The sequence below is a fragment of the Tachypleus tridentatus genome, unplaced genomic scaffold (genome assembly GCF_004210375.1).
Source record: "Tachypleus tridentatus isolate NWPU-2018 unplaced genomic scaffold, ASM421037v1 Hic_cluster_2, whole genome shotgun sequence".
NCBI lineage: Eukaryota > Metazoa > Arthropoda > Merostomata > Xiphosura > Limulidae > Tachypleus > Tachypleus tridentatus.
This window is the reverse complement of record NW_027467782.1, coordinates 22,545,999-22,570,202: the sequence shown is the minus strand read 5'-3', so window position 1 is coordinate 22,570,202 and position 24,204 is coordinate 22,545,999. Positions and strand designations below refer to the sequence as shown.

General features: G+C 35.6%; 1 long non-coding RNA gene across 5 annotated transcripts in view; it reads right to left on the bottom strand.

Moving 5' to 3' along the window:
• The window catches only part of LOC143243394 (uncharacterized), a 68,264-nt gene that overhangs the window by 17,694 nt on the left and 26,366 nt on the right, over positions 1–24,204 (bottom strand). For 2 of the 5 annotated variants that reach the window (XR_013024445.1, XR_013024446.1), the window contains one exon: positions 196–1,502. This is a non-coding gene — a long non-coding RNA (uncharacterized LOC143243394). Of the gene's footprint in view, positions 1–195; positions 1,503–6,417; positions 6,578–7,433; positions 7,492–23,667; positions 23,777–24,204 lie in introns of those variants that run through there. The other 3 variants (XR_013024443.1, XR_013024441.1, XR_013024444.1) reach the window with 3 other exon arrangements.

The following is a 24,204-nucleotide window of genomic DNA, read 5'->3' as shown; positions in this document are numbered from 1 at the left end:
GTGGTGGGCAGATCGCAACTAGTTCATTGTGTAGAATAGCAAATATAGGTTGAGAAATGAGATAGACACTTTAGAAGAACATCTTTAAACAACTACAGTATTAAACCAATAATAATAATGATAATATACAACTTATTTCATAAAATTAGAAAATTCATTTACAAAATTTTCTGGATGTTTGTTATTCAACTGATTACCAATTTTGTGGAAACAATACTAAAATTATTTCAACTTTCCTACTTTGAAGTAAGTTTGTCAAAAAATATTTCTACGGCTTAATTTTCTGTTTTCTTGAAATAAAAGATATTCCATATTATTAACTTTTCTATTTTAAACTTGTTTTCTTAAGAAAGTCTTATAAGCAACATGGCATAAATAAAATATATAATTTTCGAAAATCAACTTGTATATTACTGGTAAGTGTGTTTTGTTTTGTTTTTTAAGAATGATTACCATTTCATTCTCCAGTATGTTGCATTTGTCTTTATAAACTGAAATTGTTTATACCCAAATCCAGGACTTTAAAAATAGGTAAACTTCATCGGTATTGAGTTTTAACAACGAAGCCTGATAGAAGAGACTCATTGTCGCTTAACTTGGTCAAGCAGCTACCCAGTAATGATATTATTTTTTTATTTCATCATTTTAATGCCCTCTAGTGGAGTAATTTTATGAAAGAGATACATTTCCATAAATTTGCTGATGTGACAAGCTAATGTTTACTAAAATATTCATTTTTTTCTACATTAAATAATGGAATATTTTTAATACCCGTGTAGATTAATGATTTTATAATCCCACCCCCAAACCAAACAAACAACATACACTCAAAGAAAGTAAGTAAATTTATCTACAGAAAACACTTAAATATTGTGTGATATGTTAATATCATTAGTGAGTTTTAGTCTGTTTTAAACAAAAAATAAAAACACACTTATATGAAGGGTAAAATAAATAACACACTAAATCATGGATGATTATATTATTACTTACATATAAAGGTATAAGAAAAGAGGCTACAATGTTTGTTTGTTTGTTTGTTTTTTATGAATATTTGCACTAAGCTACAAAAGGGCTAATTGCTTTAATGGTCCCTAACTTTGAACTGATAAACTAGATGTATAGAAGACAGTCAACAACAATCTACAGTCAACTACTAGGTTACTCTAATATAATATAAGCATATAATTATCAAACTTATAATACACCAATGGAACAAAAACGAGATCTTGCAGCAACTGGCTGCAAACTATAGACTTTTGAATTCACAATAATGAAACATTTAGCCACTCACTACCAACTCGTCCCAAATAAAAACACATCTGTGAGAGAAAAACTACATCATTAACTATACTATTGGTTATACCTGTTGAAATAAAAGGAATACATTTTCTTTGCAGAGGGTTCTTGATCAGAAATGTTATCTTGAGAAAGAAGTAGAAAGCCTTCAAACTGTACTCGAGTTCAAGGTTGCAGACATGCATCGCCTTCATAAAGAAAACCTGGAAATGCAGAAAGAGGTTATTTTTACTTTTTTTATTGTATTTTTATTGCAATATTTATTTAGGCTTTAAATATATAAAAACAAAGAAATATAGGCAGCTACGCTACACTATTGCATTGTGTTAAGTAACACAGTTTCACATTGTTAGCATCAAATAGTGATCTGGACATATTATATTATAAACTATGTAAACATAGTTAAACAAAATAATTAACCATTACAATCACATAGTGTGTGTGTGTTTCTTATAGCAAAGCCACATCGGGTTATCTCCTCAGCCCACCGAGGGGAATCGAACCCCTTATTTTAGCGTTGTAAATCCGGAGACATACCGCTGTACTAGCGGGGGGCCAATCAAATAGTTATGTAGATTTATTACTTATGCAAGTATAGTCAAATACAAACAACATATTGTTTGGATCAGTGAGCCGTATAGGCTTGTCACATTATTCGAGAGCATATATATACTCTTCAAAAAAAGAAACGCAAAAGGCAAAATTTGAGAAAAATTGTTAACAAGTTTATTCCGGGTAGTTCTGTATGACATGTGTGAAACTTTACGCATTCACTGCTGAACATCCAAAGTCTGCAAAGGCGAAGTCCACGCTCACTAGTTGAAGTTTAACGTCATTCAACGTCAAAAACGAGTATGTCCCCGTGAGCATCAATAACTGCTTGGCATCTCCTGCCCATGGAAGCAATGAGATGACGAATCACATCCTGTGGAATGGCTGTCCACTCAGCCTGCAAAGCTGCTGCAAGCTGAGGTAGAGTCTGCGGTGGAGGTTGTCGCCGTCACAGACGTCGGTCCAAATCGTCCCAAAGATGTTCTATGGGGTTTTAATCTGGTAATCTGGAGGGCCAGAGAAGAACGTTGATGTTGTGGTGTCTCAAGAAGACAGTGGCGTGTCGGGCTGTGTGAGGACGGGCGTTGTCATGTTGAAAAACGTCGTTGACGTTCATCATGATGGGTTGCACATGGGGCCTAAGAATCTCGTCGACGTATTGTTGAGCCGTAAGATTCCCTCGAATGTGCAAAAGGTCTGTTCTGGCACTGTAGGCGAGGGCAGCCCACATCATGACGCTGCCATCACCAAATCTGTCAACTTCCTGCACACAGTTTGCTGTAAAACGTTCACCTCGGCGATGGTCAACACGGGTCCTTCCATCCTGCCTACGAAGCATAAAACGTGATTCAGATCGATTAGGCCATACCCGATGTGCCCGAGTCCACTGCAGCCGTGCTTGACGATGTTGCTGGGTGAGGATGACGCCTCTGACTGGACGTTGAGGTCGGATTCCTGCATCTCGTAGACGGTTGCGTACGGTCTGATCGGAAATCCTACGTAGCCCTGGTATGGTTTAGGCAGTAGACGTCGCAGTGGTGATCCTATCCCGAAGGTGACGTAACCGGATGTAGCGATCTTGTGCGGGCATGGTCACACGAGGTCTGCGAGATGGACGGTCACGAGTTGATCCATGTTGTTGGTGACGATTCCATAGGCAACATCTGATCGAAATTCGCCTCCTTCCAAGCGACCAATGGCGTTGTTGCGCTGTGCTTCTGTCAGTCTTGGCGTAACTGTATTGCGTGTCGGTGGCTTAACACTGAGCTATGGAAACCGAGAACCCGTCACTTTTATAGGGATTTTGCACATGTTGCACGTGCAGAACATGCAGATCTCTCGAACAAATGTATTGGACACGAATGCGCTTTGGCGAAAGATCCGATGTTTTCCTCCGTTTTCAAAGTGCACAACTTTTATTGTCATTTTGGTCTGACAATTAGTGCCTTAACACGTGTAACATCACATACTCTGAGCTTGTAACGTTATTACATATATTTCTCTTTAAAATAAAAAATATCCATTTGCGTTTCTTTTTTTGAAGAGTATATACTGTTAAACACACTATCACATTGTTTGGATCAAAGAGCCATCTTTTAGAATTGTTACATTATTATAGAATATGTAAACAAGTTTATTTGTTTATATTTCAAATTAAAGTTTAATTTTGCGTATTAAATCACTAGTTGGATAAGTTACCATCTGCAAGACAAGAGATTCAGAAGCTGAAGGCAAGAAATTAAGATTTACAAGCGATGTTGGACGAGAAAGTTCGAATTGAGAGGTAATAGGAGTTCCAGCAACTAGACTACTGCTAAGTCCAAAGTGAACTAAATCATTTGAAGTTGTGATCAAATACGATTACCAGTTTACAGGTTAACTGTAAACGTATGACCAAACAGCAAACACCACAATCATAATTAAGGAGTGTCTTCTCATTTTCCTGATTTAATTCCAAGTTTATTTGCATTGATATCGTTATTGCTTGTACAGTTATTGTTAAAAATTAAATTAAAACAACAATTATTTGTAAGAACCTTTTGAGATTTTAATTTCATATTACGTTTTATTGCTTTCTTCTTGACACAAAAAGCTGGTGCCAGCTGTTGTTATTTATTTACTGTAACTGTGTAGTGAACTACATTTTCCTTGACACAAGTGAATTAACAATAACTATGTGTATTTGTTTCAATTATAATCCATTAAGAATATATCCAGTTTAGATTAAGTTACTTTTTGTATCTAATTGTTTAACATAATCAGGGGAAACAGTAGTGTTAACTTCTTTGATATGATTTATTTTATCCTCATTTCATCCAACATAATGTCATAATGAGGCTTAACATATCCCACGAGAGTGTCATTAGAAGTGATCTAGTCCATTATGGGTTTAACTTTTGTTTTTTTAGAACAATGAGTGTTTCTATTTAGCTTATTGTGTTAAGTAATCTATGAATTACTTTTAGTTTCAATGAAATAATTCGATAATTTTAATTTACTTTTTTCAGGATCTCTCTTAGACTATAGTTTAACCATGTTCTTCTGTAATTTGACAATACTGAAAGTAAAATATAGAAACCTTAAAAGTAAAATATTTATTGAACATAAAATCACAAATTAATTCTAATATAAAACAACAGCAACTTTTACTGTAGACAGGTTCTAAGATCAATTATTACGACAGCTCAGCAGATTGTGACATTTTAATGATTACAACAGACAGTGTTATTTTAATGATTACAACAGACAGTGCCATTTCAATGATTACTCTCGTGACTTCTATAAAATTACTGTTAACTATATTTATGACTTAATCACTTAAGTTGTTCATGAGTAAACATAAGATCGTAAACTTGACTTATTAGTTGTTAATAGTACAGACTCAAATTACTATATTTCATCTAATCTAGTCAAAGACTGTCTAATCTGATAAAAAAACTAATCATAATTTAATCGAGCATAACACAGTTCAAAACGTGTTTTGTAAAAGTGTGTATAGAAATAGAACACTTATTCCACCAATGACTTTAATTATAAACATGTTACTATGAACTATGTAAACATGACAGCTCATTATTAGAATCAAACAACTATCTAGACTTGTTATGTTGTTACAGACTATGTAAACACCACATCTTTAAGGATCAAATAATGTAATGCATGCATGTGGAGGTTGTTTGTTTTTAATAAAAGTATATCTGCAGAAACATGAAACGATTTTAACACAGCCACCAATATAAAACGATTTTAACACAGCCACCAATATAAAACAGGTTTTGCTTTGAAACTATACATTATACATTAAGATATGATATTTGTCCCATCACTGAAAATCCATTAGTTTAAGCATTAGCTCAAAACTGGGAATTTTCAGCTGTCTGACATACCACAAATAGTTCTATACTAAAATAATTTGTACCTGGTTTATAATCCATCAGTTGTCAGATATTATTTCTGACAATATATGTCATGAAAATAAGAATAAAATAAGATTAACTTGTACAAAGAACAAACTAGATCTGTTTTGCTTTGTTCAAGAAAATCGTTAGATAGTAACTGTGGTCTGACTAAGTTTGTCTTTCATATTTCAACTTGCAGACAGTTAAACAGTGAAAGTCTACACCTGAAGTAAGAGTTTGAGAAAGAGATTAAATCAAAGTCTCGATTATCTATGAAGAAAAAAGAACTTCAGTGGAGACTGAAGTTAGTAATGGAAGTAAATGTTTTGCTGTCAACAATGTCTGATTGTACATTTTGTTAATAAGATAAGTACATAAATGAAAAAATACCCAATACCAGGACACGAATGTGTTGGGTCATTATGTAGAATGCTAGGGCGTTTTTTGTTTTTTAGGTACTAACGATGTAAAACACAAATTGTGTTTGAGGGGAAGGGAACATCCACTACCTAGTTCAACCTCATATGTGTAGTATAAAAGATAAAAGGAACAGTTGCATCTTTACATTCTTTCACTGTTTGCAGAAAAAGGGTGGTTATTGAGAGAAAAATTTGAATGAATATTTAGAACATTCAAAAACCTTTAATATTCATTTATGATTTTTAAGTATATAAAACATTATAAATATTTGATCTTTATGAAAACTTTGAAATCTTTATCTAGAGTCATCGGAAATCCTGGATAAACTTTCACATGACGAGTCACTGTTGAAATGTCCAGTTCAAATGTCTATGTTCCTGAATGAACTCTATACCAGTCAAACACAGGGAGGAAGAGGTTCTGGCAATCACAGACAGGTCACTGCTTGGGGAAGTTCTCCAAATAGGGTGTCAAGTCGTAAAAACTGTAACTATTCTGGTAGACCATCAACTGAATCCTCACCTTTTACACCTACTGCAAAAAGATTCGATATTCCAAGCAACCTGATTCTGTTAATGGTGCTCTAAAACGATCTCATTCAAACAAGTAATTAATATAAGAAAGGGACAGAAACGATAATTCTCGTATCACCGAAGCCCTTGATGATCAGAGTACAAGAAAAGAACATACAGAGAATGATGATCAGATATCAAAACAACAGAATAATCTCAATTTGAACGTGCCTCACCCAAGAAATGATGAACGTGAAGATGAAGAATCACATCCAATGACAGGTCATCACCATGATTCTATAAGATCGGTTGCCTTTTGCCCAAACAGTATGACACCTTCACTGAGCGTTTGTTTCGATGAAGGTTCCAGACTTCTCGAGTTCACAGACAACGAAGCTCAAGACAGAAGAGAAAATGAACACTATGAATGGACATTGGAACTCTAAAGACTTCAGCACTTTAATTCTGGTCAGTTTTAAGAGCATCTCTTATCTATTTTGACTATCATAAATTATATAAAATTTATAGAAGAGACTGGTTATGTCTAAGAATAGTAATACTTACATTTATTTAAATAATTAGTAAACCTATTGCAGTAACATTGTAAATAGGATTAGAAAAGACGAAATACTTATGGTATAAGTAGTAAAAAAATATATAGCTAAGAAAAACTTATCACTGCTTGTTGATTTTTTTTCTCCTAAGACTTCAAGAGCTATACTTATTTTACCAGCATTGTTACAAAAATATTTGTTTTATTATGAAAGTTATTTGTAGACTATACGTTAATCTTGTAAACAAGTATCTGTACGTCGAACAAAACCTAACATCACGAACAAATATCTATTGCCAGGCGGTCGTTTGATATTTAACCCTATACAGTGCATAGTGTTTCCGACTGCGTGTCAGAAGTTGTAATATATCTGTTATTTACATATGTTTCTGATGATATTTCTAAAACTTTGAACTTTATATTTGGTGAATTATTTTGGTTTTTAGCGTAGTTTGAATATTTTGAAAGTGTTACATAATAGCTCACAATGGTATAGCTTGTTCAAAACATTCCAAAACGTTTCATTTTCATATAGAATATAACTATATTGATCTTATTACGTACATGTGCTACTGTATCTCTAAAGATCTAACATTATTCTATAATGTTGAATATACGAGTAAATATTTTACTGTTGATCTACCCTACATTATATCAAAGCGAAGTCTTGTGGGTTTGATTTTTCAGTGCAAATCGTACCTTCTGCTTCAAAGCACGCTGTCAGAGTCGACATCTGGCGGTGTCCTTCGTAAAGTTTCTAGATGATATATAATGATATTTTTTTTTGTCTCTCGTTTTAAAAAAAACAAAACAGTTTTCTAGTTATATTCGAAGAAAAACTTTTTGTATCATAAAATACATCAAATAATGGCGAATTGTTATTTATTTGTTGATATAATTCAAAATTAAGTTTCATTTGTATATGAATAGTTTAAAAATTGAGGGTTAGCAGTGACGAACAGATGCAGTGACTATGACTAAGCACGCCCTCTATATTCCTGCACTCAATTACACAACCACCTTCAAACATGTGGTCAGCTATCGGCCAGTTTCCTCTTTCTTTGTGAAGCTGACAACAACCAAAGAAGGTCGAAACGTTGTTCGATCCTCCACATAGAGCTTTCTCTATCCATACCAGCCTTTTTTACATATGTTTACTTGTTTGTCGTGTTGTATCGGTGGCTCAAACAACTTTGGCAATTTTCTCGTCTGACATCACGTATCTTGGCCCAGCTGTAGCTTCCAGCGACGGGTTTGTTGCAATTTCCTGCTCAATCGTGAGAGAATTGTTCAAGTAACTGCCCGTGTAGTTTTGTTCTTGTGTCTTTTATCGGTAACTTTGTCGTTCGTCCAGGTAGAAAATATAGACTTTTATTCAATAATGGTCGAGGGAGCCCATTTTTAATTTCACCCAAAGTCTCCTGAATTGGTGGATTTTATTGGTTTAGTTTGTTTTGAATTTCGCGCAAAGCTACACGAGGGATATCAGCGTTCGCCGTCCCTAACTTAGCAGTGTAAGACTAGAGGGAGAGCAGCTAGTCATTACCACCCACCGCTAACTCTTGGAATACTCTTTTAGCAACACATAGAGATTGACTGTCACAGCCCCACGGCTGTTTTGGTGTGACGGGGATTGGAACCCGTGACCCTCAGATTACGAGTCGAGTGCTTTAATCACCTGGCGATTTCAGGCCAGGTAAATTAAAGGGAAGGCATTTTATAAACCGCACCCCCCCCGCCGACTCATAGACTAATCGAATAATGAAATTTGACAGTCACTCTTATGACCCCTAAGGCTTTTTCCGTAGAATGTTTTATTCTACTGAGTAGTCAGTTAGGCCTACTGACTAGATATGTGTGATATACTTGGTTACAGAGTGTGACTGAGCATCTCTGAGGTCTCCACATGAAGTCTAAAGAACTACCAAGATAAAAATGTATATTCACAGAAACAAACAATAATACAATCACAAAATAAAAACATAAAAAACGAGGGCAACTGGGTGCGTCGAACATGCAAGATTGCTGTTAAACTGTGATTGAATTCTCATTATCTACGTGTTTCCTCCACTCTGTAAATTGTACTATCACTAAAAATGAAAACAAACAAACAAATATCCATGTTATTAAAAGTTAAAACCTAAATGTTATTCAATGAAGATTAGTAAAACCATTATAAATCACAAATGCAGCACTATTAACTTCAGCAAAGCAATGTTAAGTAATTTATAATTAAAGCAGAAATCAGCTCTTCCAAAAATCTTTCATAAAACCTCTTGAAAGCTGAAAGTTACTTCCATAGAAAATAATAATGGTTCAACCAAAGTTAAGTGAAAACCACGATAAGTTAAACAATACTGTGGCTGAAGGCTCAAATTAACTTACAACTTTAAGAAATGTAAGAAACTAAAAAATTATGAAAAGTTCCTAACTCTAAAAAATTCTTTTTTTTCTTTTACAAGGACAAACTTGACTTTATACTTGAGAACATATTGGCATTAAAAAGAAGCTAAGATCTGCACATGAACGCACTTAGCACATATGATCCTTGTTCACTGTGAATTAATTAGAACGCCTGGACGCGGTAGCCTATCATTGTTATTCCATGATCCATTCACTGATAGGGAATACAGCTTTCAATTATGTTTGAAACATGTTATCTTCCCTGCATGAAACTTGGCTACTTGCTAAATACTGAACTTACATCTTGTGTGCACTCAATGAAACAAGGAAGATTGAAGAGCCTATTTGAGCAACTCTTTGTGTCCACGTGGTAAAATATTAAAAACAACAACACAATTTTGAAAAACTCATCTCCGTTTAAAAAAAAAGTAGAAAACACATAGTACTTACCTGTAATACATCCCAAAATGTGGAGCATGATAAATGTTTAGTGTTTTTGATGATCCAAAGAAGTTAAACGTAATTATAACCAAGCAATTCTGACAAGGAAAAGCTAATTGCCCACATAAATTTAAATCTAAATACTTCGCAGAGAAAAACACTTCAGACAGTGAATAAAGTAAGAGATGTTGATATTTTTCTGATAATATCACGTGCATAAATGTATGCCATGTTGCACATTACTAAATAGCACGGCCATATGGTTAAGGTATTCGACTCATAATCTGAGGGTCGCGGGCTCTAATCTTCGTCACACCAAACATGCTCGCTCTTTCAGAGGTGGGGGCAATATAATGTGACAGTCAATCCCACTATTCATTGGTAAAAGAATAGTCCAAGAATTGACGGTGGTGGTGATGACTAGCTGTAGTCTTACACCGCTAAATTAGAAACGGCTCGCGCAGACAGCACTCGTGTAGCTTTGCACGAAATTCAAAACAAACAAACCCAAACTTTACTAATGCCCCTCTCTAATTATCACCTCCCCCCTGTATTTCTATAAAGCTAACCTTGAGTAACAGTAATATTAATCCAACATATATTCCACACACACAAAAGCCCCCTTGCTCAGAAGTCAACGAACTTCAAGCACGAGTTTGATAAAAAGTTAGGTTTTGATTCCCTTTTACCAGAGAGCGACTATTGTTCTCTATGAAAGAACGTAGTTTGTTATTAACCAATTCACTCACCACTTTCATGTTTGTAGAGTTTGTTAAACCTCTGAGACTATGGAGTAAGCAAGCGATACCTAAGGAATACTCAGACGCTGTATTTATACCGTGAAAGTCTGCCAAAAGAAAAAAAAAAACACAAAGCAAAAACGGTTACAATGTTCTCCTTTCCACACGCCTGCTTACTGAAATGACCAGAGGGTGGTAGTCCAGATGTCAGTTGCAGAGATACTAAATAAAAGTGGGAAATGCAACACACGTTCGGACTAGAGGGTTAGGAGGAGTCTAGATTTGATTTTTTCTTGTTTTTATGAAAATAGGTTGGCATTTGTTGTCTGAGTATTGGAAATATAAAAATCCACGCAGTGTCCGCCGATCATTGAAAGTTAGACTTCATTAATTCTACTACAGAGATAACCCGTCAACGTTTTACACTTTAAAAAAAACGCTTTCAAACTGAGAATCCTATTACTAAAGGCAACGTGCTAACTTCCGGGACCCGCATTGCTTTTCTTTCCAGATTGAACGTGGTGAAAAAGTAACCGGGAAAATAATGGGGTAATGAAGTGAAACATATTGCTGCTCTCTATATGAAGTATTTACAATATAACTCATTAACGTAATTTGAATTATTGTGCAAAATATCTTACAACTAAGGAACTTTCTGACTTAATAGTTGATTTTTCAAGCAGGTTTACAACGGGCTATGTGTTGTTGTCAACCACGAGAAAGCTAACCTTGATTTTTAGCAGTGTAAATCCGTAAGGTTGCTGGTGATCCACGTCCACTGGAAGACTTGGCTGATTACACAGAAGCATTTTATTAAATACTTGATGAAAACCTTAATACTTTGCCTTTAAATGTACTAACTTTTATGCGATACCTAGTATTAAAACACAGAAAAAGCGAAGTAATAAAACGCACCATACTTTCCTTTATTTTTGTGAGAAAATAAAAATATATGAAATAATAAATATTAGATTGCTTATAAAAGCTATAATTAGGAACATTAATATTTCCTAGTATGTGAATAATTTTAAAATCTTATTTCTGTTATCATAGTGTTTGTTTGCTTAAAGTATGAAGATTCACGATGTGTTATCAATATTGTACTTTCTACATGGATCGCACCTCGAATTTTGATATTAAAAGATTTCAAGAAGCTCGTATAAGTTTAGGAAAATATAAATATTTCTTACGTGAATGTTATGATTTCAAGGATTTTCTGCGAACCTTAACATCATGAAAGATACAATAGCTTATGAGAATCTAAACGATTTAATAAATACGTTATACTCTTTTTATTTATTCAAGCGCATCAAAAATAGACAGGAAATAGTAAATACTGAAAATAAAAATGCAATAAAAATGCAGATGGCAGTAAAGCCACTTACTAGAAAGGTGTGACAGTTCAGATAATGCTGAATTATCTAGCAGTAAAAATAATAAAAATTGTACGTTTTCTATAAATTGCATATTCGGATATATGTTACTCTCTTATTTTTCATCTTTTTATACCAAGTAATTGAGCTATTCTTGTTTTCGTATTTTAGGCTTAGTTTGTTTTTATACTTTAAGCTCGGCTTTTTTTTTCGTTTGGGTTTAGTGTGTTTTTTTTTTTTTAATTTAGACTCAGTTTAATTTTGAAATTGTTTTTCTGAAGCAGCTAGAGAAATATTCCATTGCCAGGTAGTTACGAGCACTGCGTGTTATTTAGTGTGCACTAAAATATTTAATTCACAACGACCTTTAAAAATCATGTTTGTGCATTTTTTTCGCATTCCTTCAAATTAGAACTTTAATAAGATTAAAACAAGAGTGAAAATTACATTTAAAATCAGTTTTGTTGTTTACATCTTCTGTGATGAATTCCAAAATAAATCAATTATGAGGTATGTGATTAAAACGTTGCACTGAAACAGAACTTTCGTCACCTTTCATAGACTTAAGAAGCCTCAAAGCTTTGACACTGGAAGACAAAGTTATTGTATTTGCTCAAATAACACAACTACGTCTGAGAACAAAATATACAGTTTTAGCCATAAGACATGAATATAACTTAAGTAATATAATTTTACTATACAATTCTTGCCATGACCATATTACTTTTGGTCGAAAGTACATGTTAGTGTCTTCAGATAGGTGAGTAATGTGACTACAGTATGGCGACGGTCAGAACATGCCATTGGATGCACATTAATGTTACCAAGTAATACTTAGAACATGCCACTGGATGTTTGTTTTGATGCCATCAGGAGGAAGTTCAAGTGTCTTAGAATGTTTTGTTGTCATTATGTACACCTTGAACTGAAACATAGAGTAAGTTGACGTGAGAAACAGCTGTAACTGAAACATAGAGTAAGTTGACGTGAGAAACAGCTATAACTGAAACATAGAGTAAGCTAACGTAGTAAACAGCTGTAACTGAAACATAGAGTAAGTTGACGTGGTAGACATTTATGACTGAAACACAAAGTAAGCTGACGTAGTAGACAGCTGTGACTGAAACAGCTATAACTGAAACATAGAGTAAGCTGACGTAGTAAACATCTGTAACTGAAACACAGAGTTAGCTGACGTTTTAACCAGCTATAACTGAAACATAGAATAAACTGACATGGTAGACATCTACGACTGAAACATAAAGCAAGCTGACGTGATAGACAACTATGATTGAAACATAGAGTAATCTGACGTGGTATACAACTATGACTGAAACAGCTGTAACGTTGACGTAAGTTGACGTAACTAAAACATTGAGTAAGCTGACGTGAGAAACAGCTATAATTAAAACATAGAGTAAGTTGACGTGAGAAACAGCTATAAATGAAACAGAATAATCTAACGTAGTAAACAGCTGTAACTGACACAAAGAGTAAGCTGACGTGGTAAACAGCTATCACCGAAACATAGAGTAAGTTGACGTAAGAAACAGCTATAACTTAAACTGAGAATAAGTTGGTGTTGTAGACAGCTATGACAAAGAGTAAGCTGACGTAGTAAACAGGTATGACTGAAATACAGAGTTAGCTGATGTTTTAAACATCTATAACTGAAACATAGAATAAGTTGATGTGTTAGACAGCTATGACTGAAACATAGAGTAAACTGGCGTGGTAAATAGCTATGACTGAAACATAGAGTAAGCTGACGTGGTAAAAAGCTATGACTGAAGCATAGAATAAGTTGGTGTGGTAAACAGCTATAACTGAAACGTAGAGTAAGCTGACGTAATAAACAGCTATAACTGAAACACAGAGTAAGGTGGCGTGGGAAACAGCTATAATTGAAACATAGAATAAGTTGATGTGGTAGACAGCTATGACTAAGACAGAGAGTAAGCTGACGTAATAAATAGCTGTAACTGAAACACAGAATAAGTTGATATGGCAAACAGCTGTAACTGAAACAGAGAATATGTTGACGTGGTCGACAGCTATGACTAAGACATAGAGTAAGTTGACGTCGTAAACAGCTATAACTCAAACACAGAGCAAGCTGACGTTTTAAACAGCTGTAACTGAAACAGAGAATAAGTTGATGTGGTAGACAGCTACGACTGAGACATATAGTAAGCTAACGTGGTAGACAGCTATGACTGAAACACAGAGTAAGCTGGCGTGTTGTTACTTCACATCTAGTGTGATGTTCTTAGTGTTTTTAACTGCTAAACACTAATATTCCTCTGCATCGTGTTGAATAATTGACCAAATATATTGAAACGATCAACGTTACATGAGTAAAGATAGTCACGGTTTATAGCTTTGTGGATATATATGATATATTTGTAAAGAGGTGTATTGATTGATCAAAATACGATTTGTCAAGCATGACTAATGGTTCCAGTGGTGAGTGTGATGATTATGTTTAAAATTGTGTTTATAACTATTTGTAATGGGTTGAATCTTTCAAAACCCGTATTCACATACAAAATCTACGTGGGTGGAATTAATCAATCGACTCTTTGTGGGAGTCAAAATGAAAAGAATTAAGTAGGAAGAAGTATTATTATTACTGTGAGTCACGAAGATAGTGGAGTTGTTGTCGTGCAGAGGTACACAATGAGTTATATACACTCTTTCCACTAAGAGGAATTGAACCTCGGATTTTAGCATCATAAGTCCGTATGCTTACTGCGGACCGTGTGTTTTGTTTTGTTTGTTTGTTTGTTTTTAATTTTGCACAAAGCTACACGAGAGCTATCTGTGTTAGCGGTCCCTAATTTAGCAGTATAAGACTAGAGGGAAGGCAGCTAGTCATCACCACACACCGCCAACTCTTGGGCTAGTCTTTTACCAACGAATAATGGGATTGACCGTAACATTATAACGCCCCCACGGCTGAAAGGGCGAGCATGTTTGGCGCGACGGGGATGCGAATCCTCGACTCTTAGATTACGAGTCGCACGCCTTAACACGCTTGGCCATGCCAGGCCGGTATGGCGTCATGAGAGCATTTACTATTTAAAGTCTTATAAGAGGATGGAACCTGAAAGAAGATCATTCAGATGGAAGGGTAATGTCTTTGGGTAATTTCGACATCAGATTGACTCAAAGCATCCCCACAACTAAACGCAGAATATAAGGTATTCATGGAGGTTGTAAAATCAACAAAACCCCCAGTGGCTCAGCTGTGTGTCTGTAGACTTACAACTCTAAAAACCGAGTTTCGATACCTGTGGAAGGCAGAGAACCGAGATCCCATTATGTAGCTGAAATTCAACACAACAACAACAGAATCAACAAGAGTCCGTAATCTTTTATAACCGACAATGGTTAATCAAATCAAAGGATCACAAATTTAAGAAGAAGCCTATTTTGATTTAATAATTTTGTTTACTTGTTTGTTGTGAACCCCGAACGGCACAATGGTATGCCTGTGGACTCACACAACTAGAAATTGGGTTTCGATACCTGTGATGGGCAAAACACAGATAGTTCATTGCATAGTTTTGTGCTTAATTCCAAACAAACACATGCTTGTTTATTGAATTTCGCGCAAAGCTACACGAGGGCTATCTGCGCTAGTCATCTGATTTAGTAGTGAGACTGCAGGAAAGCCAGTTAGTCATCGTCACACACCGCCACCTCTTGTGCTATTCTTTTACTAATTCAAAACAGACAAAGCGGGATTAACCGTAACATTATAATACCCCACGAATGAAAAGGCGACTCTTAGCTTGCGAGTCAAGCGTCATACCCACCTAGTCATAATTGGCCATTGAGCTTTCTGTGCTCTATTCCATCATGGGTATCGAAATCCTATTATTAGCGTCGTAAGCTTGTAAACTCACCGCTGAGCCACTGGTGGCGAACTGATAAGAACAGAGCAGTGCTGTCCAGTTGTGGCAGTTTGTTAAGTATGTCGCAAAAAGTTTGACCAAACGAAACAAAATTAACAAAATAAAAAAATCTCCACAGAAAAATATTACAAGTACCAACAGGGGTGGATGTCGCGCAAATCAAGGTGAGTTAAAATGTAGTTAATGGGAACCGCTGCATCAGATAAATGGTAACAAGTCAAGCGTACTCGCTGTCAACTCTTGTCAATGTCGAGAAAGCAAGCGACAGTGCACTCTCTTTTATTAAAACTATTTACAAACAATTGTAAATTGTTTCTGTAAATTAAATTTCTGTTAATCTGATTAAGTGGTCTATTGTTTGTCTGAATTTTCTGAAACCAATTTGTTCTTCTGGAAATTTTGATGTCGTCTCCAGGAATGCGGAGATCCTGTTACTAATTATTCTCTATAGAATTTTGCCTACACAGCTGGTCAGGCTGCTTGGTCTGTAGCTATTTGGGTTATTGGCTGACTTTCCTTCTTTGTGGAACATTAATTCATTTGCATGCTTCCAAGAAACAAAGATATAACCAGAATATATTGATATATTAAAAATTGCTGTAAGATGTTCAAATAATTTCGGAGTACCATTCTTAAGAAGAATGGCTTGTATACCATTTTCTCCTGGTGATTTATTTTTAGTGTTTGTAATTGTTTCTAAGAGTTCTTGTGCTGAAATTGTGTTTGTGTTGTTGGTTGGATAATTGTTTAAGTCTACTGGGAAGAGTGGTTTGAATAGTTCACTGTTGTTTGTTATGAAGTTATTTACTTTATTATTATAGTATGTGTTCAACTCTGGGTCGTTATTTGTTTTGAACGTATTTTGAAGTTGTTGTTTGAGCATTGCACCTTTTTCTTTATTTGTGTATGCTGTGGTGTTATTGTGCACTAAAGGCGGGTATTTTCTTGTTGTTGTATCTGCATTTGTTAGTCTTTTCAGATCAGAGGCGTAGATTTTCCTACACCTGATGGGGTGGATGATTTTTGCAACCACTTATGTGGACTGTTCAATTTGCAAATTGGTAATCTCTGATTACGTGAACCTGAAAGCTGTAAACATGCAGTCACAGAGTAATCTTGTTGCCACGATACTTCAAGGTTTCCATGTAGGTTTGTATAAGTGAGGTGTTGTGAACAGTTTTCAAAATGTTAATAGAATAAAGACAAATGTGTCACAAATTAACTGCCACATGAATTTATTCCTGCACACTGCACAGTATAAAAGATGGCCATTATACTTGACAAGGTTACTAATAACTTTTATTGCATGAATTACGTTTTCAAATATTAATTAAGTTAGTAATTACCCTTGATAAGTTTATATCTTCTGAAAAATTGTTCATGTTGTTTGATAAAACTAATTAAAATGTCTTTGTGAACTCTTGAAAATTACACATCAATACAATGTAGCTGGCTCGGCATGGCTGAACGCGTTAAGGCATGCGACTCGTAATCTGAGGGTCGCGGGTTCGCATCCGCGTCGCGCCAAACATGCTCGCTCTCCCAGTCGTGGGGCGTTATAATGTTACAGTCAATCCAACTATTCGTTGGTAAAAGAGTAGCCCAAGAGTTGACGGTGGGTGGTGATGACTAGCTGCCTTCCCTCTAGTCTTACACTGCTGTATTAGGGACGGCTAGGTACAGTGGGCAAACAACCTACTCACTTAAAAACCTTTTACGGAAACCGCAGTGATTTTATGTTCCTCAAAGAATTGAGTGGCAGATGATACAATGTAGCACATAATTGTTCATACTTTTCATTGAAGTAAGATTCATTTAGTCCTCTAGTCTACATGTTACCACACGTAGACCTCCTTTGTGATGATCTGTTTATGAATTCTTTCAGAAGCTTTTCTCTATTTATCTTGTCGACCTCATCTTTGTGAGTGTGACAAGCTACCACATGGTTGAGGCGGCACTGAGACATAGTTGACCTTAACCACGTCTTCAACCGTCTTAATGCGGAAAAGCTGCGTTCACATTCGCAGCTGGATACTGGATATACAAGCAAAATTTTCATGAGAAGAAACACTTCACAAAACACCTGTTTCATGCATTTTACAGTAAGTATCCTTCGCGCCTTTTAGAGATACTGCTTTTGTTTTTCCTTTGAACATGGGCAACTGAAACTCGGGCCGTTGTGCAGAGATTTCTGGATAGAAGTTTATAACCGAGTTGTCAATCTTGCCAGATGTGATCATGTTCTCAAGTGCCAGATATTGCCTCAAGTCATTGTTGTCTGCATTGAATCTAGTGGTCAGATGTTCTGTGACTGTGTTCACAAATTCAAAATATTGGCTTCTGTAGTAATCTCTAGCTGTTGCAGAATGGTGTGCTGATCCATCACCTGTGATCCTTCTGGGGGGGGGAGTATGCGAATGCATGGTAGTTCAACAGGCACTAGATCTAGGGAAGTTACCTTTTCTCAGCTTCATCAAATATCTTGTTGTAATTTTCCTCTGTTCACAATACCCGCAATTCCTTAACTGTCATTACAGATGCTTCAATCATGCCAGATACTGTCGCTAATTTTGCTTTCTATGCACGGTTTAGTTCCTCTAATGCAGCTAATGGATGCTGAACCATTAACAATCCTAAAAATGTCTTTTCTTTGTCAAATCTGTCCAGCATACCTCGTGCTTTCACTGCTACATCTGATTTTTTATTTGCTAATTCAGACAAAGAATCAACAATGTTACTGTGGTGATCATTAGCACATGTAATTGCAGATAGGCGGCACAACCAGCGTGTTAGACACAGTGGGCGGATGTATTTAACTGGATCATTGTGGCTGTTTGACGATACAATATTTTCAGAGATAGTCTGGGATTTGCTTGACCTCTGAAGCAAGACACTGGATAGAATCTCGAACACATTCACAAGCGTCAACTGCATGTTGCATAATCAAATTAGTCTTGTGTGCTCTGCAGTGAAAAAACAAAGTTGACGGTTGCTTCTCTTTTATTTTTGCCTGGGATCCACTGTACGTACCATTCATGTTAGCGGCTCCATCATAAATTTGTGTTCTTAATCCTGATAGTGTTAAATTGACTCTAGTCAGTACATCAAGTATAGTCGAGGATATTGTTTCACCAGTTGTATTGGAAACACTGTACAAACCAAGAAATGTCTCATGGACGTCAAGGTTCTCATCTAAGTATCGTACACATATTGCTTCCTTTTCGGCACCTGTAACATCCTGAGTGCCATCAACCAACCATTAATGCAAAGATTTTACTTTGCTGCACTTCGTGTGCTTTGTTCCTCAGTATTTGATGGCTGAACATCTCCATTATTTCATTCTGAGCCTGGGGTGATGTGAATGTGGTTTTCTTTGACAAGTAGGCCGTCAACTCAGGATTTTCCTCTTCCAGGAGCTTCATTAACTGCAGGGAGTTCCCCTCCGTATCAGTACGTCCACGTAATGCTAAACCTTGATGCAGTAAGAAACGTAAACTTTTGAATAATTTGGCTAGACTTCTTTTGCATTTCTACTGCTGCTTCTTTTTTCCATCATGTAGCTGGACAGTCACTAGATTTACATTAAGTGAACCTTCTGGAGATATAGCGAATCTGTGCTGAGAGGAGGATTGGTATTCGTTGAATTTCTGTTTTGCCTTTTTCCAGTTGCAAAAACCGGTGGATATGAAGGTATACTCCACTGGCCTCTCAATTTCCCTGCAAAAAGGCCTCTATTTTCCGCCTTGGCGAAAGAAAGCATATAACTTTTTGAGTTTAATTGTCGAAGTGCAACCATGGGAACTCATCAAACCACTTGCCCTGGAAATTGATATTTTGCGATTTTGCTTTCTGTCGTGGTATTAGTTGTGCGTCTGGATGATATGGCTTTCCACATTGTATCTGTGGAGTGTCAGATTTTTCATTACTGTACAAACTTCTTTCATAACTGTTTAGTGGTTCATGATGTGCAGTAGTTGCACACGCATTTTCAGACTCGTCCTCTGATGAACATGATATTTCCTCTGTATTGCAAGTTTCTATTCCTTTGCTTGAGATTGTTGGATTATCTATATCTGCATTGTCACTTGTAGTACTACTAACTGGCTTGCAGAACTATCTAATATCAGAAAGTTTCAGACGCTTGCTTGTCATAATTGAAATCTGTTTCCCAGATGACTCAACATGCTAAAATACAGTCTTTATTGAAAAACTCTAACGTACAACTAACGAAGATAGAACAGAATGGAAGTAGGACTGAACTGTACAATGTATTTAAGTCGAACTCGCGAACCTCACAGTGACTACCGAGCCGACTGACCTCCTGGGCATCGTTGGGAAAATAATGTGTGCAGGTTATAACACAAGTAATTGCAAGTTTCTCGAAAAATACTTAAACAATTACAAATATATTATATTCCTGTTACAGCTAATCAAACACGTTGTGATATAATGTCTATAAGCACGTCTATTAAATAAAAACACCTAAACAAAAACTAGCAATACAATTAGAGTAGAGGCTTCAGGCCGTTGAAATTGCTCCTTTTCTGTTCTAATTATACAAGAAAATACAATATTTTTACTATCTATAATAAGTGAACATATTGTTCTTTTACCATAAAGCACCAGCCATTTATTAGAGGGCGGTGATAATCTGAAATTTCATGGATTAATGAGGGCCACAAACATAGATCTAATGAACTCTATTGTAAAGTAGAGGCTCAGACAAAAGGGAGCAGAGGGGGGTGATGTAGAGCGCGTATGGATCCGAGCGGCCCGAACATGTCGTGAACTGTACACTATGGTTAGCGACTTCGGCAGCTTAGGAGAGTAAGGCGTTCGACAATAAAACCGACTAGACATGCATGAGAATAAATGGCGTAGGAAAACCGCACAATATAAACATAAGATTGATGCAGCTACAAGCTACAAATGGCCTGCCAGGCCTAGATCACAGGAGTTTACGTTTGGGAGTGATATTTTCGAATTTCATGCTCTGTTTAGTCTGTTGTGATGAAAATTTTACATAATCTTACACTACGTACAAGACATAGGTAGATTCTGTGATAGTGCTTGCAAGCCTTGCATGTATACTTAGGCCTACTGACTGATACTTACGAACTATCGCTTAGATCGAAAAGCTTAGAAGCTCGCCTATATTAGAGATGTGTATGTCGGCTATTGAAAAAGCTTACATCTAGGACTAATTATGTAATTCGATTTGTAAGAACAAACACACAATTTGTAGGCCTGTGATGCAATAAAACAATTCATCAGTCCAAACTAGGGGGGAATTATTGTATGCACCATACCTCACTTAAAATGAAGGAGGGATGTATCCCCCCATGCCCCCAGGATCTTCGCCCCTGTTTTAGATGTATTCAAAATTGTTTCGGAGCTGTTTTTTCGTTAAGTTTATTGCAGAAGTCTTCCCATTTTTCTTGTTTTAATTGTTTAACTTCTGCTCTAATTTGGTTTCTTATTTTATTTATTTGTGTTTTTAATTCGCTACCTCTTGTGCCCATGTATTGTCGTCTGTGCTTTATTAGTGTCAATAGGTGTTTGTGCGGTTTGCATGTGTTATTCTTAATTTTATGTTGTTGTTTAGGTATTGTCTGATTTGCTGCGGTTTGAAGGCATTCCGTAATTATTTGACAGCAATTATCAATATCTATTTTATTTTTAGCTATTGTTACAATTTTATTTGATAATCGATGGTCTGATATTATTTTCTTCTCTATGTGTGACCCGACATGGCCAAGCGTGTTAAGGCGTGCGACTCGTAATCTGAGGGTCGCGGGTTCGCATCCCCGTGGCGCTAAATATGCTTGCCCTTTCAGCCGTGGGGGCATTATAATGTGACGGTCAATCCCACTATTCGTTGGTAAAAGAGTAGCCCAAGAGTTGGCGGTGGGTGGTGATAACTAGTTGCCTTCCTTCTAGTCTTACACTGCTAAATTAGGGACGACTAGTAGAGATAGCCCTCGAGTAGCTTTGTGCGAAATTCAAAAACAAACAAACAAACAAACGTTTTGCTTTATTAGTATATTAGTTTCTGTCTTCTTAACGTTCTTTGTCGGGGCCTTCTTCTCACTTTCAGGGTTCAGTGGCATAGCCTCCAATATATCCAATTCATTAGTTGTTATCTTTTCAGCACCAAGCTGTTTGTGTAAAACACGGTTTTTCAAAACATTCCGTTCTTTCCGAGTTTTTTCTTTCCAGTTGTAGAAAGAAGAAAGAACGTTGCACAATAAGAATCACGTGTTTCAAGACCATTAAAATACATATTATTATTAAATAAGCTGTGGATAATGGGTTACAGATATAACTATAAATGTGTTTCATGCTTAACCAACAAATAATTGTATGGATTCTTTAGACAAGTGTATTCAGTTATAATGTTTCGACCCATGGAACGTAGTACTTCACATGAACCAAAATAATACGTCATATAAAGGTGGAGATCTCAAATTAATACCTTGCTTGAAATTAGATCTATCAACATGGTATCTCGTAAGAAGGCTGATACATGAATATAGTACCTCACATATATTTCTAACAGCAGTGTGAGTACAGAAACCAAAATTGGAGCGCAAAAAATGAACACAGAATCCTACTGTTGAGTTAAAAGATAATTGGATATTGAGGTCAGATACTCTTCCACCCCAATATCATCAAATGATTAATTCCTGTGTTCCACATACTTTAATTATAAATAAATTGAAAATAACATGTAACTTACCACAAAGCAATGAGAGAGATTGAAATGAATGCTGTCCACCAAGCATATCTGAGAACTCTAGATTTTGACGCGAAGGGAAGCAGTAAGTTAACAATAATTTTAATGTGTATGATTCTTTAAACCCAACAATAATCTTGGTCGAACATATCTAAAACTTTAATTAAATAAATACAATATTTCTCCATGACGAGAAACCCACTCGAAATAAAAATGTATCTCAGAACGGCTGGTATGGGTATTAACACTTTTATTGATAAGTACAGAATAACGTTTTAAAACGTTAATACACGTACCAGTTGTTGTGAGATACAAATACGATATTTCTTGCATTTATAATGCATTTTAATACTAAACATGATATTAATGCATTTTCATATTTCATATTAAAAATTAATGTTTGTATTTTCAAGAATGAAATTAATATAGCTTGGAATTTTTTTATGAATGCACCAAAATAACCATAAGAAAATCTTTATATTTTGCGTGCCAGAGAGATTATTAAAATAATGACAAACCCTCAGTATTTAAGTTCAGATGCAAGTAACACTACTATATATTTGTTTTGTAAGATCTTCAGTAGTACTTTTCAGTTTTGGCCATTTCAGCCATGGGGGCATTATAATATGACAGTCAATCCACACTATTCATTGGTAAAAGAGTAGCCTCAGGTGTGGCTGTGAATGGTGATGACTAACTGCCTTCCCTCTAGTCTTATGCTGCTAAATTAAGGACGTCAAGTGCAGATAGCCTGTTTAAAATTCAGTTTACAAGTTTACACCTACTGACCATTGGTTGTTATTAATTAAAGACGAAATTTTGTGCATTGAAGAATTGTCATGGTGTTGATCTATCACAATTTTGATGTGATATAAAATCTTAATTGTTACTATTATGAAGAGACAGGAGTTTATAATGTATTACATATTGATGTCAATAGAAACAATAAATTGTTTTTTACCCTTCTGATCACTTGAAGTACAGTGTATTACTTTATTTTGGAATTATATAGTATAATAATTCTATATAGTAAATTGATGTTCATTTAATATAAAAAGTAACAAATAACCTTCACATGAAGCCACATGAACCAAAATAATACGTCATATAAAGATGGAGATCTCAAATTAATACCTTGCTTGAAATTAGATCTATCAACATAGTGTGTCGTAAGAAGACAGATACATGAATATACTACCTCACGTGAAAGCATATGTTTCTAACAGCAGTGTGAATACAGAAATCAATATCTTCAAATGATTACTCCCTGTTTTCCACATACTTTAATTATAATGAAACTGAAGATAACATGTAACTTACCACAAAGCAATAAGACATATCGAAATCAGTGCTGTCCACCAAGCGAATCTTGTAATTGTACATTTTGAAACCGAGGGGAGCGTAGCCTTCGGAACCACTTCAGTTAGATCTCAAGACAGAGAGTCGTATTTAAAATGAGTTTACTTACTTTACCGATTTCGTAAAAATTTCAAATGTTAGTTAACAATAATAGTAATGTGTATAATTCTTTAAGCCCAACAATAATCTTGATTTAACATATTTAAACTTTTAATTCAATAAATACAATATTTATTCATGACGAGAAACCCACTCGAAATAAAAATGTATCTCAGAACGGCTGGTATGGGTATTAACACTTTTATTGATAAGTACAGAATAACGTTTTAAAACGTTAATACACGTACCAGTTGTTGTGAGATACAAATACGATATTTCTTGCATTTATAATGCATTTTCATATTAAACACTACCCGTTATGGCCAGGTGGGTTTAGGCGTTCGACTCGTAAGCTGAGGGTCGCGGGTTCGAATCCCCGTCGCACCAAACATGCTAGCA